The 18531-nt window shown below is 38.5% G+C and overlaps 1 long non-coding RNA gene across 1 annotated transcript; it reads right to left on the bottom strand.

Annotated features, from left to right (window-relative positions):
• Window positions 1-7227: 7227 nt before the first annotated feature.
• On the bottom strand, window positions 7228-7992 carry LOC140936517 (uncharacterized). The gene is made up of 3 exons (XR_012165392.1): window positions 7845-7992; window positions 7525-7691; window positions 7228-7311 (listed from the first exon to the last, which is right to left on the bottom strand). It is a non-coding gene; the product is annotated as an uncharacterized lncRNA (long non-coding RNA).
• Window positions 7993-18531: the final 10539 nt, after the last annotated feature.

The raw sequence follows: 18531 nt of genomic DNA, 5'->3' as shown, positions 1-18531 counted from the left end.
CTTGACTCAGTAGCCAAACCTTACGCAAGTTACTACGAGCGACGAATTCAATCTTGGTTCCCCACCAAAATATCCACGTTCTTACATTTAGTGGATTTATATTGTTGACACAGTATATTAAAGCACGACACCGTTTTGATGACACCGCTCTTCCGGGGTTTTAGAACTAAAAAGTATTGACTGACAGCACAGGAGCCGATCGGCTCCCTGCTGACAGTAAATTCCTAATGTTTCTGATATCGATGATCAATTTAGCGATATATTATATCGGGATATTTTTTCTCGCTTTAAATTTGTTTTTTGTACATTTTGCGCATCTTAAAATATTTTCACCCTTTTCTTATGCTCAAAACTTTGGTAGAATTTAAACTACGTCACCGGGGGCCCGTTTCACAAAACTATGATCAGTACACGTTTCGGTCCCGAAATCAACATCAAAATCTAAAAATATCAAGAGCAGGGGTACTGTCCTAACAAACAGACAGTTTTATACCTCAGACTAGTTATAAAAAATTATCGGATTTTTCGAGAAACGGGCCGCTAACTCAGTCAAGGAGTGCACAAGAGTCCCTTCGACTACTCCCTCATCAGGGAGGGGGTGTAAAGTGCTCGAGCGCTTGTATCGCTGGGTTGAAATCATAGATTATTTTTATCCTACTTGGATTCCCTTTGTAAAGACATCTAGAAGACTGATATGAAAATGATTATTTTTCAAAGACACATGAAAAAACTCTCCAAAAATGTTGAGCAATACTTTCAAGTTGCATTCAACCCACCACGTCACTAATACAGAAACTGAGTTTTATCCCGCTTGAAGTTAGTCCAGCTTTCGCCCTTAGATGAAAAAAATTGCATTGTGTAGCATGTAATTAGTTAACGCGACATGTAGCCTATTTTTCGATTTGGGTTCCAACATGGGCTCCTGGTTCCAAAAAGGTCTTATGAGAAGGCACGTTAGCTTCCCTGAATTAGTCCTAATTTGCTCAAGCTAAGTTAGTCATTTGCCCTGACTAACGCTTGTAATGCGCCGCTATACGATATCATTCCGTTTACTCATGATGACTAAACATGTTTTGTTGTTTTTTCTCTGACTGCGGTATGAGTCGAGTGGATATGTGTTCTGGCCGATGAACTGTTCGCCCATGCATTCCAGTGCGTTACTGGGATAATATTTTCGCTTAAGTGATCTTATATCGTGACTAATTGGTTCAACAGCATGAGCATGTGGTTATCAAGGTTACTAAGTTTGAACCGCAGACCAATATAAACTTCATGTAATATCTCTTATCCTGGAAGGGGTAGCCCGGAATAGTGCACAGTCAATATATACAGTTAATGAAAAGAAATATAGGCTGATTTCTTTGTTAAAGGACAAACTAGTAGCGATTGGGTGGCCGGGGGGATTACTCGACATATCCTTGGGTGGGGAGGTGCGGCCGGGCTCCTCATACCCTGACCCTGTTTAACACAAAATCGCAGATTTTCCTACCCTGTTTAAGACAGAATTCCGATTTTTGACACCATACCCTGTGTAAGACAATAATAAATATCGAAACTCTTTCTTATTTAATCCATTGGCAATCACAAAACTATTTAAAAAGATACCCTGCTTAAGACAAAAACTGATAAAATCGATACCCTGATTAAGACAAAAAATGATAAAGTCGATACCCTGTTTGAGACAAAAATCCGGAAAAACATACCCTGGCTGGCCTCACGTCCCCATTAAGCCCTTATAAGGGAGTCCCCCCCCCCTCGGAGGGTAGCCTCTGACTTTAAAACGTTACTGAGAGCAAACTTGCCGAGAATACAATTGCCCTACGAGCGAAAGGAGACTTAAATTACCACTGGCTACTAAAAAAAAGTAGTAAAAACGGTATATTTGTGAATATGAGTACTCCTTTCAAGGAGCAGTGAAAAAAATTAAATCAGTCGCAGACCATTTGGCAATCATCTCTAGCTTTACAGCATCCTATACTATTGCAGACCCCGGCATCTTTTTCCCGATTTTCCGAAAGGTGCTAGTGCAAAATAGTGAAAACTACGCTCTTTTTAAACTTGTTAATCCTATTCATGACGGAGTTCCAAAAACTAGAGTAGAGAAACGTAGTAGAGCCCCGATGAAAACCAAGAGAGGACTCGCGGAGTACCTCTTACACAGGGGACAAATCTTTGAAATTTCACGTTTAAAATGATCGAAACAATCCTCATTTATGCGATTTAAAGTACCTTGCTGAACGCAAAAGCGATCATGCATTGCATCGTGTGCTGCTTAACGTTTCATGGACCTATATTAGTAACCTTTTTTAGTAATAATTTTTAGTTGACCGTGATATAAATATTCAAGGTAACCGCTGATTATATCATAATGAATTGTGATTTGTATCTTCCGTATATGAGCAAAGTGGTTTTCTATAAGCGTTTCAATTTCCTGTAATGTAATTACAAAGAATTGTTGGTATGCAGGCTGCATTTGCGCGAACGTAAACAATATCAAGAATGATGTAATTCTAAAATTAAGCCCGAGCGAAACGCCCCTAAGTGACTTTTCTTCATTTAAAGCTTACGTTTTACTTTTGTAGCTTAGAGTCCTTCTAGATCTCCCTTCTGAAGTGTCGTGTTAGGATGAGAGTTCTCAAACAAATGTCAAATGACGGAAGATCAGAACAATTTTTAAAATTTTTCCACCAATTTTTTTTTTCCTGAACATAGATTAGAATATTCTCCGTTGACATGGGTACAAATTCGGCACTTGCCTCAATAAGTATAAATCTCATTAATGATATTTTGTATGTCAAACTTAATATCATTTTTCCGACTTAGAGGTCTACAATATCGCAATTTTTTTTTATTTCCTAAAAATAACATGTTTGACATCAAGTTACCATGGTAGCAAACCAAGTTTGGTGGGGGGGGGGGGGGGGGGGGGGTGCCTATCACACATCACGCTGACTTTTTTGGGCCATCACGCATCACGTGGAAAACTGAATTAGCCATCACGCAACATGTAAATGAGGTACGAGTGCAGTAAGGTAACATGGCAATATATCAACCCTTGAAAAATTCAGCTATAATAAATTGCTTTCAGGGTCCTTTTTGGGTAGAAAAGAAAATATGTCATGACTATCTGTTTTAATCCATGTGCTTCTAGTTTCAAAGATATCCCCCAATCACGGAAATCTATAAGAAAATTCACTCGTCACGCGTTGTGAACATAGAAAATCACGCACCACCCAGCTAAAAAGACACTGCTATGCCCAATCACGCCTCACGCGGCTACTGTGTCCAATCACGTATCACGCTGATAATTTGTGACCCATCACGCGTCACGGAAAACTCCTTTTCCACCCTGTACCTGGGTTAAATACATGAGAATACATTTCAGCTTAATTTATTATAAGGGTTAAGCTCGATGAAAGAAATAGATTCCGTATCGAGTGGTGACATTCGTTTACGAACTTTATTTTATGTACATTTTAAGTTAGATTTTGTTGCAAACGGTGTTAAAACTAGCGCGCGTAAAATGTAAACAAACGCCGCCATATTGAAACTGACTAACACTGTACTTTGGAGAAAGTCCATTTTTGACGTTGAACATTAACACCATCAGGTCTTGCAGTCCTCTGTTACGCAATCTAGGTAATCCTGTTTTCTTTAACAGGTTTTCGTCTGTTGATACACTGTCCTTCAAAACCGCTCTCAGTCCCTTTTCCTGTATCCTCTCCAGTTTCCGCCGATCAGATGCTCTAAGGAATAGCCAAACAAGTGAGCGACAGTTTAGCTTCGGGACAATTACCGCTTTAAACAGATGTAACTTCGTTTTTTCGGGAACTACGTTCTTCATCCTTGGGAAGATACCAACTTATACACACTTTACACCCAACGATGGTTTTGAATATATTGAAAACAATTTTTAGGCTGTCCAGGGTTCAAGAGTGTTAGATATCTAGAAATGCATTCTGAGCGGCGCTATAAATATTAGGACAACTTAAGTCTTTTCGAAATTACAACCGGGCTATCTGAATCTTACTTTCCCATGGCTAAAAATCTCGGATATGAAATTTCGTGAGATTTACATTCAGACTGTCACGCAATGGACAACTCCGCTGGATTTTTGCGTGTTTTCGGGCTCATAGGTCTAGGACGTATTGAGTAGCGAAATTCAGAGTTGTTTGTGGTTCAGCTGAAGCCGCTGACTGAGAGTATTGCCCAAAAAATGGCGGCAATGACAAGCTTTTCAACGAGTGGTTTTGGGGGAAATTTGGATTAATTTTAGCCAAGATATATCACAGCGAAGATCTTGAGGTTTAGCCGAGAATCAGGGGCACCCATTTAAACGTAGCATTGTTAAACGTATTTTAGTATTTAAACGGTAGATATAGACATATTTTTATCCCCTAAAAATTTTTCATCGGTTCGGATTTCCTAGCTGAAAGTCTCGAGATCCGAAAATCATAGGGATCAAAACTTACCTTTTCGAAAATTTCAGCCAGAAAAAAAGCTCCCGAAAATTCTAGGTGAACTTTTTAGGGTAAAAATCCGTTAAAAATGGGCAATTACACCAATTTTTAGATGTTAGAAAATCCTAGGAGAGGTAGGCAAGCAAGAAATTTTACAAAAATGTTCCGAAAATTCTAGATCTCAAATCGTCTTCCGAACAGACATTTTCCAAAAATTGACGTTGGGTGCCCTGGAGAATGGCTTGGTCTCTTTCGGCTTGTGTTAGACCACAAGAAAACACATCAGCAACAGATTGCAGAGAGATGTCCTGAACCGTTTCTTAAAGCTTGGCTTCAACAGTTTCAAAATCGCAGTGAATAAATGTCAAATTACGTTACGGTGCGAGCCGGGAGGCATTCATCGAAAGCTGGATTTACTGAGTGTTTTGAGCATTCCGCCATACTGTCCTGATGAAAAAGTTCTTCGGATCTTCAATGATGAAAAGCGCATCGATTACGCCAATTCTTTGCAATACTTTTAGGTTTCCTCGATTGCTAGCAGAATCGCAGTGAACAATATGTATTTTTCATTCAGTTAATGACGTAGGATGGATTTTATATCGATTCTCCCACTTAAGCCTATAAACACTGTGGCCCTTTGTGACGCAATGTAACGCAAAAAATACTGTCTCGAGAGCGCATGCCTGTCCAAGATTTCTAACCATGCGAAAAATTTAAATGCAATTTAAAGCTTTAAGAAGGTGAAGATTTTTTTTATTCCTCTCTCCATCATATTTTTGAATCCGAAAATTTTAGGTTTCCTTTTTTGAGGAAATACGGCTTAACCTAGGAAGGGAAGTGTGAATAAAGAGAATGGAAGGGAATTGCATAAGCTTTGAAAATCGTGCATGAATGGGACGGTCATCCGGGAATTTTTAGCCGCCCTCCAGCAAAAGAAAATTCTAGACAACATGCGATTCTTCCGATAGATATTTCACAGAAAACAGTCCCTAAGTGCCCCTGATTTTTCTTTTTGGATTTTAATACACGGGTTCACGCTTTTAGTTCCACCAAGGCTAATCAGGTCAAGATATTGGGACTTCAAAGGTTTGTATTGGAACTCAATGAAGCCAGTTTATTTTTGAGAATAAATATTATCTTTAACGGCTTTCTCTTTAGAAAGTGCAATTTATAAATTCGAAGGAACAACACTTTAAAACTGGTGTGTCTATATTAGTTTTAAGAATGAATTAAGAATTTGAATGCTTTCTTTCCAGCTCAGGCTGAACATTCTTATTTTTCTGCCGGTTTTAAGCTGGAAATATTCTTTTATTATTCTTAAATGAAAGCTTCTGACTTCTCCTTTTTTGAATGTATTGAGGTATAAATTGCAGTTAATGCACCTTTGTTTTGTTTTGGTGGCTATTTGTGCCTTTAAAAGAAAGGAATAATTCTTCGGTTAAGTTAAAAACATACTTGCATTGTATTAATTAAAAGATGTTCAACACAAAATTATACCCCTTTCAAAATCTCAGCCTTAGGTTTTTTCTTAAAATATTCTTAATATTTCGCAAATTTACGCCTCGATATTCTTATAAAATATTTTCTTATAATAGAGTGTACATTTCGGAGGAATTTTTGTACTTTTGAATTCATTCTGCTCTGACTGACTTATAATTACGAGAGGGGAGAAATTAAAAGTCACACTTTTCAGAGAGAAGGAGTCGAATTCAGGAAGAATTAGTTAGCTTTGAATTTCCCAACATCTTGCCCAGATTAGACGGATTACGTGTGATGCAACTAAGAGCATTTGAAAGTTAAAACTCCTCTGTTGTCCTTGGTACGATCTGCTTGTCCCCCCCAACCGTCATCTGGGAAAAATACCTGCCATGCTATTGTTTGCTGAGGGTGGACATTCGACGGACACCCAGGTATATTTCCTCATTATTTGGTGAAGATCAAGTTTCACAACTTCTTACAACACGAAAAAGGTTTAACCATGAGTTTATTTCAGCTTAGAACTTACAAGCAAAATTTACTTCGAATCGAGTTACAATTAGCCCACTACTTTAAAATATACCCTCGCAGCTAGTAAACCCCTTGAAACTCGTGGCTGGCATGCTGTATCAGCATAACTAGCGGCGCCACCAACCACCGCCGCCACCGCTACTGCTGCTGCTGCCACTGCTGCTTTTAGTTTTTTCTTTAGTGTAAGTGTAACTTACAATACCAAGGTCGATTGTACCGGAATGTGTTGTTTTTGTTTCATCGTCGGACGGGTCAAATTGTTTCAGGGACTCTCCACTGTATCTCCTGTCACTGAGAAGAGAACGCTCACGGTTGACTCTGACGAAATCTATCACCAATCCCGATTTACACTGACCCCTGTTTTTCAGCTGATGCGACATGTTTTTCACTTCTGCGCTCAGTCTATTGTGAATGCCATTTCCCAAACGACCTAAGAATGAACAGGAAAATATAATAAACGTTCTGTCAGGAGCGCGATAATTTTATTTTCTCGCGTCAGTGTTTCACTCGACGGACTAAAAAAACAGAGACTGTGCGTAGCCACGTAACGACATTAAAATCCTCACTTGGATGCGTATTGATGAAAAGTAACTTTCCAGTCTAAGTAATATTTTAGGGCTTTTAAGGGACGGAAAAGAAATTTTGAAATGAGTGAGCCATTTGAAGAAGATACCTTTTTCTACAAATTCTTTCAGCGACGTTTAAATTTTGGTAGAAGGGTAGGGGTTCTAAGCTGGGTAAGAGGGCAAACAGTCACTTTACCGCGGAGTATCAACTTGCGTAATTGTTTTTCAATTGCCAGAATTTCTGAGCAGTTTCCTTTCTTGTAGTAGAAGATTGATTTCTAAAGGAGAAGGAAAAAATTATCAGTTAATTACTGTAGAAGTAAAGCTTCATTTTGAGCATAACAACATTGCGAACTACACTAACATGGAACAAAACGAAGCCTTGGTAATAAAACAAAAACCTAGCAAAATTAAACTTGATTTGAATTAGTGGCCATAAAGCCATGAAAGCTATAAACCGTTTGAGTGAGAAAAAAAATCGCAGGGCTTACCTTGAACTCTGATTTGTTATTTTCAATACGCCTGTTGGTAGAAATTTCCCTTTTATATCCGTATCTTATGAGGTTCGCCCTCTTCAGTCTTCTAAGTATTTCAGATCTGGAGACCTTAACACCGCGGTCGAGTATTTTGAATGTTACGTCTTCTTCCACATCAGCCTCTGCAGACGAATTAAAGCTGACATTAATATTTCTAGGAGCGGGTGTTGATCTTATCCATTTGGAGAGGGATTCTGAATTTCCAAAACGTTTTTACAAAGAATAAAGAAAATAAACTAGTATTGGTCATATTGGGTAAGCAAAATCAGACATACCGACAGCCGTATAGAGAAGACTGAAAAGAATCAGGATCACTGATGTTAACTCAAAAACCGCCCTCATCTTCGTCTGGTACGGCGAAGTGGTCTTCAAAGGAGATTTTAAACCAAAGAAAATTGGTGAATAGAACCTTGACTTTGACGCAAATTTATACCCAAAGATAATGATATGTAAGCACTATAATGTTACGGAGGTAACGGTCATTTAGTGAACATGAAAATCTAGCAAGGATCGGAAGAGCGGAAGACAAACGAGGGATGAAGGGTTACGTAATGTTTGTTTTGGGCTAATTGATAAAAGTTAATATTAAACGAGACTGAAATGTTACATGAAAATGAGCCTTGAGCTTATAAGAAATAAGTATAACATGAAAAAGCCGTATCAAAGAACTAAAACAACCAACACTTTTGGAATCTGACTTGCAGTGTGGTTTTAAAAAAATCTTCATTCACTTCATTGGGACCTTAATCCTAAATATTTTTAACATTTGAACCACTGAATTTCTCTGATTTCTCAGTTCTTGACGGTGAGACCCCGGCTCGAGCAATCGATGTTACTTATACTCTTACTGAGCTGAACCGCAGTTCCTCAGCGAATGCTGAACTTAATAGAAACTGGGGCGAACTGGAATTAACGAAAAGATTTGCCAGCGCAGTAATAGTGATGTAATGATTATATCAAAGCAGTAAAGCTCCCCCACCAACAGGTAATCTACTGATACAGAGGGGCCCAGTGTACTCCGCAGCAGAATCTCAAACACGAACGAATCGAGACCAGAGGATGTGGAAAAGTATTATAACAAGACAAGTTTCTAATCGGAAAGGCATTTCATTCATTTTCATGAGATTGCATAAAACTATTCGATGTACCGAGATGCTCGTTAAAAACGAATTCGCTATATCGATATCCACTAAAGGTAAGCCACTGAAATCTGTTTAATTAAAGAGAACAGACAGCAAATTGCTGCTGCTCGAAATATCTAAAAGTCTAAAAAATAAAAAATCTAAAAGCCGCAGGATGCCTAAAATGTGTGCAATTCCACGATTGGTTTCGGCTCAATTATTGTTACACTTATTCATCGGCTAATTAAAAACAGTTAGAGTGTAGTTAATTTACACAACGTGAAATTTTCCTGTTTACTTTTTATTTACACTGTTAAACCATTTCACTTCCAAAAAGCGGTCAATAATAAAATAAATGATTTCAAGACGACAAAAACCCAATTTCAGTTTGAAAAACTGAAAAACAAATAGCACCATGCGATAGTTAGACTACTGCTAAAGAGGTTTAATTCGCTGGGCAAAACCGCTGAAGATTTAACTGATCTACATGCAAAAGAGTTAACGGTTGGGTAACCACTATTGTCTCGTCTAAAATGGTTAAGTACTGTGTTAAGTGATAACATGATCTTTAGCTAACACTGAGCTGATGGCCCTCTGAGTCTCTTCGCCAATTTCCCTTGCACAATTAACAGTTGTTTCAAAGTCCTTGTCTAGGTCAATAGATGAAAATATTCTCCGTGGCACTCAACTAAGTAAAAATATACTTTTGTATTAGTTAAGAACAGAGTCAGTAAAGCCGACATGATACCTTTCCGCTCTGTGATTGTAAAGGAAATTCGCAGGAACAATTCTTGTTTTGTATCTTTTTTAACGTTTAATGGGAGTTCTTCCCGCCATCTTACGTAACTGGCCAGTCATAAACCAGTCATAAACCAGTCATAAAGGCAAACCGTGAATATAATCCCCTCAATTTATTTTTTCCCCTTCAATCAGTTCAATTTAATAAGAAACTTCCAGACAGTCTCCTCGCTAGAACTCCTACGTATAACGGAAGTCGAAACAGCCGGCTATAACTGTGACTATTTTTTTTTTTTACTTTTGCTTCTTAAATTAAGAATGCTGTTCAGTACGCGGTGTAAAAAGAAAAACGGGTAATCATCTATCAAGACCAGAATCTGAAACGATTAAATCAAGAGGTTATTGGCGGGTGCATAAAACTGACCGTCTCTTGACATTGTTTCAGTAAGTAAAGTCACTACCAGTTTTCAATTCAGCAAAAACAATTCTCAGATTTTTTCGATTTCTCTCGATAACTGTTCATACATTTACAAGATTCTGTAGCATATATACCTGCTTATCGTGTTAATTATAACTTCCTCCAAGTAAATTGGGCGGATTTCGGAACTGAACGCTTAACGCTCGATTTTGGATTCTTTAATTCTCAACTAATAACTACAAAGAGTCTCAGGTTTGTGAAGAATCCTTGGTGTTGTGAAAGAAGGTGAATCAGACGGAAAATTTAGTTTTATATAAATTGAGTTGGTGAAACACATTTTTTACTGTAGCTATTGCGGAAAGATTAGAGGGTAACAGAATTTTGGCCGGACGGATAACCCTTCGGCTATGAAGTGAGGTACGGGTTGTGATGCTTTGAAGAGATGATCCAGAGGCACCCAGCGACGGTTTCCTCCAGGATACATTGAAAACCGGTTTTAGGCTATCCAGAATACTTTAGATCTCTAGAAATGCATTCCAAGCGGCGCAATAAAATTTGTGTCTGTTCGGTCATCCTAGGGCAACTTTCGAAATTAGAAGGGCTTCAGTGTTATTTCCCGAAGATTTTAGATGCAATTTAACGTATTACGAAAGTGAGAAGTTTTCAGATTCCTCTCTGCGTCATATTTCTGAATCCGAAAATTTTAGGTATCCTAACTAAGGAAGCTTTATCTGGGGAATGAAATATGAAATTCAGAAAATCGTAGGGAATTGATGTAGCACGTACCGTAATAGTTACAACGAGGATGGAACACATCCAGGATAACAATTCTGGTCTCCGTAGCGGGAACACATTCAGTGAAACTAAAATTCAGAGACTCCTGTTGATCATGAGATCGTCGTAACATACGTGTCGTGCTCTTGCTTGCTTCCTCACTAAAACTGAGAATGAGTTAAGTTCGGAAAGTGAGAAGTTTTCAGATTCCTCTCTCCGTCATATTTCTAAATCCGAAAATTTTAGGCATCCTAATTTAGGAAGCTTTATCTGGGGAATGAAATGTGAAATTCAGAAAATCGTAGGGAATTTATTCAATTATTAGCGTCGAAAAATTGTTCATAAATTAAAGAATAGAACGGTCATCTAGAAATTTGTAGCCGTCCTCAAGTCAGAAAAGTAAATTCTTATAGGCAATATTTGCTTCTCGGAACAGATACTTTACAGAAAATGGACGTTGGGTGCCCCTAATGGTCACGACAAAGGTCTATGGCTCACGGTTGTTTTAGGGATTACTCGTGTAGCACGTACCGTAATAGTTACAACGAGGATGGAACACATCCAGGATAACAATTCTGGTCTCTGTAGCGGGAACACATTCAGTGAAACTAAAATTCAGAGACTCCTGTTGATCATGAGATCGTCGTAACATACGTGTCGTGCTCTTGCTTGCTTCGTCACTAAAACTGAGAATGAGTTAAGTTCACAAGGGTAGGGTTGATTCTGACAAACACAAAACTGTCCTATGATTCGAAAAGGGTGGCTATCCTCGTTTGAAACTGAAGATCGAAGTAACATAACTAAATTATAAAAAATAAGGAAACTTTGAAAGAAAAGTAAATCAGCGATAGAAAGATAATTTCATTCAAAATCAAAGTGCAGTCTTCCATGTCAAATTGCAAAATTCAAAATCTTTACTTGTCTCTTTTACATACGAGACATAGTAGCTTTAGGTGCTCATCGATCGAAAAATCAAAGTGGAATAATTCTCGGAGAATATTATGGAAAATACTAACAATATCGATACACAGCGCGAACTTCATTTCTTCCACGATATCATTTCAGTTAAGCCTTGATGGGCAACCAGCCTTGTTTCAATGTTCGCTCTGAATGTTTGACACGATGCTTATATATTTTGCTCCGAAAACTAAAAATTTGAGCAAAAGTAAACTTGATCAGGAGTTTATGATTGCGCTGATAAAATTGGTCAATATATGGGCGATGTCTTTAGCATTCTGAGGAAAAGGCCCACTGACGTTTTCGATGTTAAGAAAAGTTTAAGGTAGCTTTTTAAGCCGAAACTCTGGTTTTGAGTGTTAATTTGAAAATTTGAAGTCTGTAATCCCTTGTGAAGCTAGTGTGACAACTTTGGAATGAATATATTACGAGAACTAAATGGCACATTAAGGAAAGCTAGTGCTCTCAAATTTAGAGACTGATTTCGCCTGTGTGAACCAAGGGAAAAAAATCAGCCAGACTGTTTCCCCCCTTGAAATATGCCGTATTAGTGAGTTCTAATCAGAAATAATAAATCTATCAAACTTGTGGTAAGAGATAAAGGCCTAGTCGACATCAAGCAATTTGATGGTAATATTCTATTTTTTACATTGCATGTTACCATGGCGATATCTTAGCCTGTTTAAAGTAGAAATTAAATTGGCTTTTATGCCACTTCCACGAATTTACCATATTTTCAAAATAAAATAGCGGTCAATGAACCGCTTTTAAACCGCTACAAAAACCCATAATAAAAACGATGGGCAGGTCAGTTATGTTTATGATTGTGGGCCTAAAAAATAAAAAATCTAAAAGCCGCAGGGTGCCTAAAATGTGTGTAATTATTCCACAATTGGTTTCGGCTCAATTATTGTTACAGCACTCAATCACCGGCTAATTAAAAACAGTTAGAGTGTAGTTAATTTACACAACATGAAAATTTCCTGTTTACTTTTTCCTTTTCACTGTTAAACCATTTCACTTCCAAAAAGCGGACAATCAAAATAAATGATTTCAAGACTGACATAAACCCAATTTCTGTTTACAAAACTGAAAAGCAAATTAGATTATGCGATAGTTAGACTACCGCTAAAGAGGTTTAATTCGCTGGGTAAAACCGTTAAAGATGTAACTGATCTATATGCAAAAGACTTAACTGTTGGGTAACCACTATTGTCTCGTCTAAAATGGTTAAGTACTGTGTTAAGTGATAACATGATCTTTAGCTAACAGTGAGCTGAGTCTCTTCGCCAATTTCCCTTGTACAATTAACAGTTGTTTCAAAGTCCTTGTCTAGGTCAATAGATGAAAATATTCTCCGTGGCACTCAACTAAGTAAAAATATACTTCACTTAGGGCCTCAGTATTATTTCCCCCAAAATTTTAGATACAATTTTAGGTTTTACGAAAGTGAGAATTTTTCTGATTCCTCTCTCCATCGAATTTTTTAATCCGAAAATTTTAGATTTCCTTTTTCAACGAAAAATAGGCTAAGTTGGGGGCTGAAATGTGAAAAACTAAACTTTAGAAAATCGTAGGGAATTAATTAGATAAGCTACGAAAACTGTACATGAATGGAATGGCCATCTAGAAATTTTTAGCCTTCCTCAAGTAACAGAAAATTGTAGGCAATTTTTGCTTCTCTGAACAAATATTTTACAGAAAACTGTCGTTCGGTGCCCCTTCCTAAGCTCTATGACATTTTTTTTAGGCACAACCTGTCTTCCTTCACAGGAAGGGAGAAGGTTCTTTACTTTTAAGCGAATTCGAATGTCCACGTACTATTTTAATTACACAACAACAACAACAACATCACATTTTCTTTATGGATGTCCCGGAGCTTTTCTCTATTCTGCCCCCAGGCCCAACAACTAGAAGATGTTCACGCGCCATTTGCTTTTTAAATTTTTCCTATTTGTTTTAATGACATTGATTGCATCGATTATTACCTTTTCCACATAAATAATTTTGGAAAAAAAAAATGTTACCCTCGACCCTTGACATGGCACCCTCGCCCTCGACATGGAACCCTCGACCCTCGACAAAAAGATAGACTCATTGAGTTCTACTGAAAGTAAATTATATCTAATGTATGTACTATTCACACTCAATGATCATGATTCAAACGGTTAGACAACGGGAAAATTTTTCTGTTTACTTTTTCTTTTAGACGTTAAACCTTTCGCCCTGATTCCCAAGAAATCATAAAGAAAAATTAATTCAAAGAGCAAAAACCCAATTTCGGTTTGTTAAAAACCGCAATCAAAAAGTAATATCCACAAACATAACGGTCTAGTAGTCACGGACCCTGATTCTGACTGTTCGTCTAAAAGACTTACAGCTTATGGCCCTCTGGTTTATCTCAATATCATTCGCCAAGTTTTATATTTGTCAGGAACAGCCAGTTTCAACGACCTTGTCTAGGGCAATTGGAAAGCTAAAAAAGAAAAAATTAATTCTCCGTTCACTCTACCATGTAAAAATTAAAAAAAATATGACTACTAAACCACTTTGGAACAAAGCCAACATAGTAACTCCTTTTGATACTATGAAAAAATTCGAAGGAGTAACTCTTAGTCGTATAGAGGGAGGATAGGATAAATCGTTTATTGAAAAAAAGAAACACCTCGCAGTCCGAAGACTGAATTACGTGTATAACATACAAGTTATAGTTAAAATGGATTTAAAAAAAACTTTAACAATAAAAATGTACAAATCTAACAAAAACATTTCACTTAGGATAACCTTGTGTTAGGAAAATATACATATTTAAACAAATTTATTTACATTCTTAGGCTATGGCTAACAATAAAAGATTTTTTAAGACGATCAGTCGATCAGGGAAATAAATATCAGGGAAAGACGATCAGGGAAATATTTAATAATTCTGTCAGCTTACTTAACTCACTAATTAAGAGCGACCGGGAATGTCTAGCGAATCAGGCCTCAATTTGTTTTTGCGATAATCTGTTCAATTGAAAGGAACGTCCGTAAAGGCTCCAGCAAGAGGTCCTTCAAAAGCGGAAGTCAAATTAAAGAGCTAGCTGTACAGTCAAATCGCAAAATTTAATTCACTTCTACCCATCTGTTTTACATATAACGAGACATAACTTTGCTTCTCGACCCATAGCCGCCCCGAGACATAACTACAATGCTTTAATTAGGCGCTTGAACGATCGAAGAACCTCGCGAAAAATCAAATGAAAACACTCACAATAGCACACGGCGCGAACTTCCTTTTGAAATTTGAGAGAACAGAAAAAATGCTAAGGAAAACACACCATAAATACAACAAGGAGACAAGGTAAGAAGTTCTCAAGTATTTTAAGTGCTTTTGACCCCTAAATAACGATCGCCAATATTCCTATACGAACCCTTATGATATTTCTGTTACGCAACAACGATTTTCACTCGTGAGCTTGAGGTACCTGTGACATGGCACGCTACCATGGCAACCTCTAAGTCTGTTCTGATGTAGAATTTTGAATCAGCTCTGAGCCCGTTTCCACGAATTTATCCAATTTGCAAACAGAATAGCTCTCATTAAACGCGCTTTTCAGTGAGCAACAAGACGCTGCGGAGCTAGCGTACACTTCGGCGTCGTGGTTGTGGAACTAATTAATTGTAAATGCGGAGGAATAGTAAGAAATCAAATATGGTAAGAGTAAGGTGTGAAATTATGGGATTTGTCAGGATATTCTGAAAAGAGCAACATCCAAGAGGCCTACTTGCCAAAAACTAGCATTTCAGGACAAATTGTCTCCGCGATATTAGCCCAGTTATGCTCTGATGACTCCATACAAATCCTTCTAAAAAACAATTCTCTATTTTTCTTAGTCACATCAGGCTTCAAAAACAGCATAGCAGTCTCATGTACTGATTAAAGATATGTAAGGCATGGGTAAGGAGTCAATTACGTTGAGCATGGAATTCGCTAAAACTCAAAGTCACGAGTTCGAATGTTTTGAGGATAATTATTCACTGACTATCACCACGCAGGGAAGTCGGTTAACACAAGGAAGTTTAACTCCAAAGGAACATAGCCTTTACAGAGCTTTAAAACACAGCATCCGCCAACACAAACTTGTCTTGAACTTTGAGTAAAACTAAACAGCCTCTACCAATAATAACAAACTCTCACTTGAACTTCAGATATGTTACGGCTTCCCCGAACTTGTAAACACAGAACCTGAAAATCGACCTTCGTCACACTTGACTAAACACAGCAGTCCAGATCGTGGGAAAAAACTTAGTTCGTCAAAAGAACTCGCGTGAAACTTGTATACCGTTTGACATAAGGTTCTAGAAAATACTAAACAGGCGAATAGTAGTAGCTTTTCGACATATTTTATGATTTCAGTAACTGATGCAAATCTGCTGACTCATGCTGAAATGTAAACATACCCTAATTAATTATTCATAGTAATCCAAAAACGTAGAGAACGTTCGCGAAAGTCACGCAACGCATGAAAGCAATTTTACTACGTAACACTCAACAAAGACAAAATGTCTTTGTGCAGCATTTTGTAACTTTAAATCCATCATAAAACAGTTCGAAAGGAGGGCTCACTCGTGAAATGTTTTTCAACACTCGAAGAGAAATTTCGTGTCTCTGCGCGGCCACGAAATATCCTCTATTTATTCCTCGAGTAATTGAAGACTAAACTCGAAGTGATCTCAAGATATCACGAAGTAGTCCGATCTCATTTCGTGAAATAGTTGAAACAAACCGAAAAGTCACGAACTTGCACGCCCAATCTTGTCCCGAAACTAGTGCATGATTTCATAACTATTTTTCACTTCTCAAACTACCTTGGGTCGCAGTAGCGCAATCGGCTAATCCCTCAACTTAGAATCTCCTCTGATCTGACGGGTCACACAGGTGAGTCGGTTCAAACCCCGGGAAGGCCAAAATAGTAATTCTTTCTTCCTCGAAAAAGTTAAAGAAGAAATCAAAGAAATCGAAGTGATCTCGAGATATCTCGGACTAATTCGGCTCTCACTTTGTCAAATAGCCGAACAGAGCCGAAAACCTACAGACTTTGCTTCCCCAATCTGGTCAAAAAATTGCAACTTTGATACATTCCTGAGCGTCGCGAATCCTTTACTTCGCGCTCCGCCGAAGTAATAAAAACCAAAAGATTAGTTATGTGTATAACTTAATGACCGTTTAAGTTTATCTTTATTTTTCAAAATCAAGAGAAAGATAGGGCTGGGTTCTGCTTACGACATGAGTGCGGCTTATACACGAGTTTATGCGGCAATTTAGAATTCCAGACCGCGAAAATTCATGTGTTTTATGTTTGAAATGAATTTTGTCCAAGTTCTCCAAAATTTTGAAAGCAAGACTAAAAGTTCTGGGTTTTTTTAGCATTGCTTAGTGAATTGCTCTGGACAGTATGTGTCGGAAATATTAAATCATAAAACTGCTATCATTTATTAATTTCCTTACAAGCGTCACATATTCTTTATCAAGTTAAGACTTTCAGAAAAAGGCACGTGACAGATCACGTGACAAACTGAAACGTTATTTTAAAATATCTTCAAATGTCAACGACAGTGATTGATGGTAGGAATTTTGGCAGTTGGACTCTGTTACATGATTTATAATGAAGACTGTTATTTGAAATACAAAATGATACAATTGAAAATAATTTATAAATGACACTAACATTGTACGACAATGCCCTTTCCATTGATAGCAATAGCCTGCTGTAGGCGATTCAGGCTATAGGGTCCAATGAGAAGAGGCATAGGCTACCAGTCACTGTTGGATGAAATGATGAGCAGATGTGTTTTTTGTTCTTAATTTTGATGCCTGTGCAGCGGTAGCAACAACCAACTAACCGGTTGAAACGGTCTGAATAGAACAAGATTAAAACGGTCGTAAACACTTTGGGGAAAAAATTGTGCAAGGTTTAGCGCTCTTTCTGGTTGTGAAGAAAAATAATAACTTACATTCCCAAAAGTTCTACGCACCCATCTCCCCTATTATCCTTCACATTTCTAGTGGTGCATCGATCCCAAAGTTGTCATCAAGTCTAAAAACGAATGAACGGTCTCTGTCATATGACTCAAGAGGATACCGACGAATCAGACTCTCTCTTTGAATATCTTCCGTGACCAAATTGAGCCAGGATAAAGCGACCACAGAGTTATTTGCTGGGATGTTAAATATTCCAGAAACACGGCAATATATAGTTTCAGTAAATAAGTAAAAATCTTTTAATTCACCCGAAAAAAAGCTCAACAAATTTGGCTAAGGGTAAACCATGAGTTTATTACATCTGTTCTTATTAATAAACTTACAAGAATTTTTCCAGTCGTCGAATCGAGTTACAATCATCCTACTACTTCAAATATTCCCCGAGCAGTATTTTAACCCCTTAATCTCATGGTAAGATGACTATCGGCATATAATTAGCGGCGCCACCCACCACCACCGCCTCCTCCTCCTCCGCTGCGGCGGCGGCGGCGGCTGGAGTAGCTAGTACGGCGGCGGCTCGAGTAGCTGGTACGGCGGCGGCTCGAGTAGCTGGTGCGGCGGCGGCTCGAGTAGCTGGCACGACGGCGGCTCGAGTAGCTGGTACGGCGGCGGCTTGAGTAGCTGGTACGGCGGCGGCTCAAGTAGCTGGTGCGGCGGCGGCTTGAGTAGCTGGCGCGACGGCGGCTCGAATAGCTGGTGCGGCGGCGGCTCGAGTAGCTGGCACGACGGCGGCTTGTGTAGCTGGTGCGGCGGCGGCTCGAGTAGCTGGCACGACGGCGGCTTGTGTAGCTGGTACGGCGGCGGCTCGAATAGCTAGTACGGCGACGTGAGTAGCTTACTTTGACTTTCAATCCGCCTTTGATTGCGCCTTTTACAGCTCCTTTCACTGCGCCTTTCGCTGCGCCTGTCACTGCGCCCGTCGCTGCACC

This window comes from Porites lutea, chromosome 5, assembly GCF_958299795.1.
Source record: "Porites lutea chromosome 5, jaPorLute2.1, whole genome shotgun sequence".
Classification (NCBI taxonomy): Eukaryota; Metazoa; Cnidaria; class Anthozoa; order Scleractinia; family Poritidae; genus Porites; species Porites lutea.
This window is presented reverse-complemented; position numbering and strand designations above follow the sequence as displayed.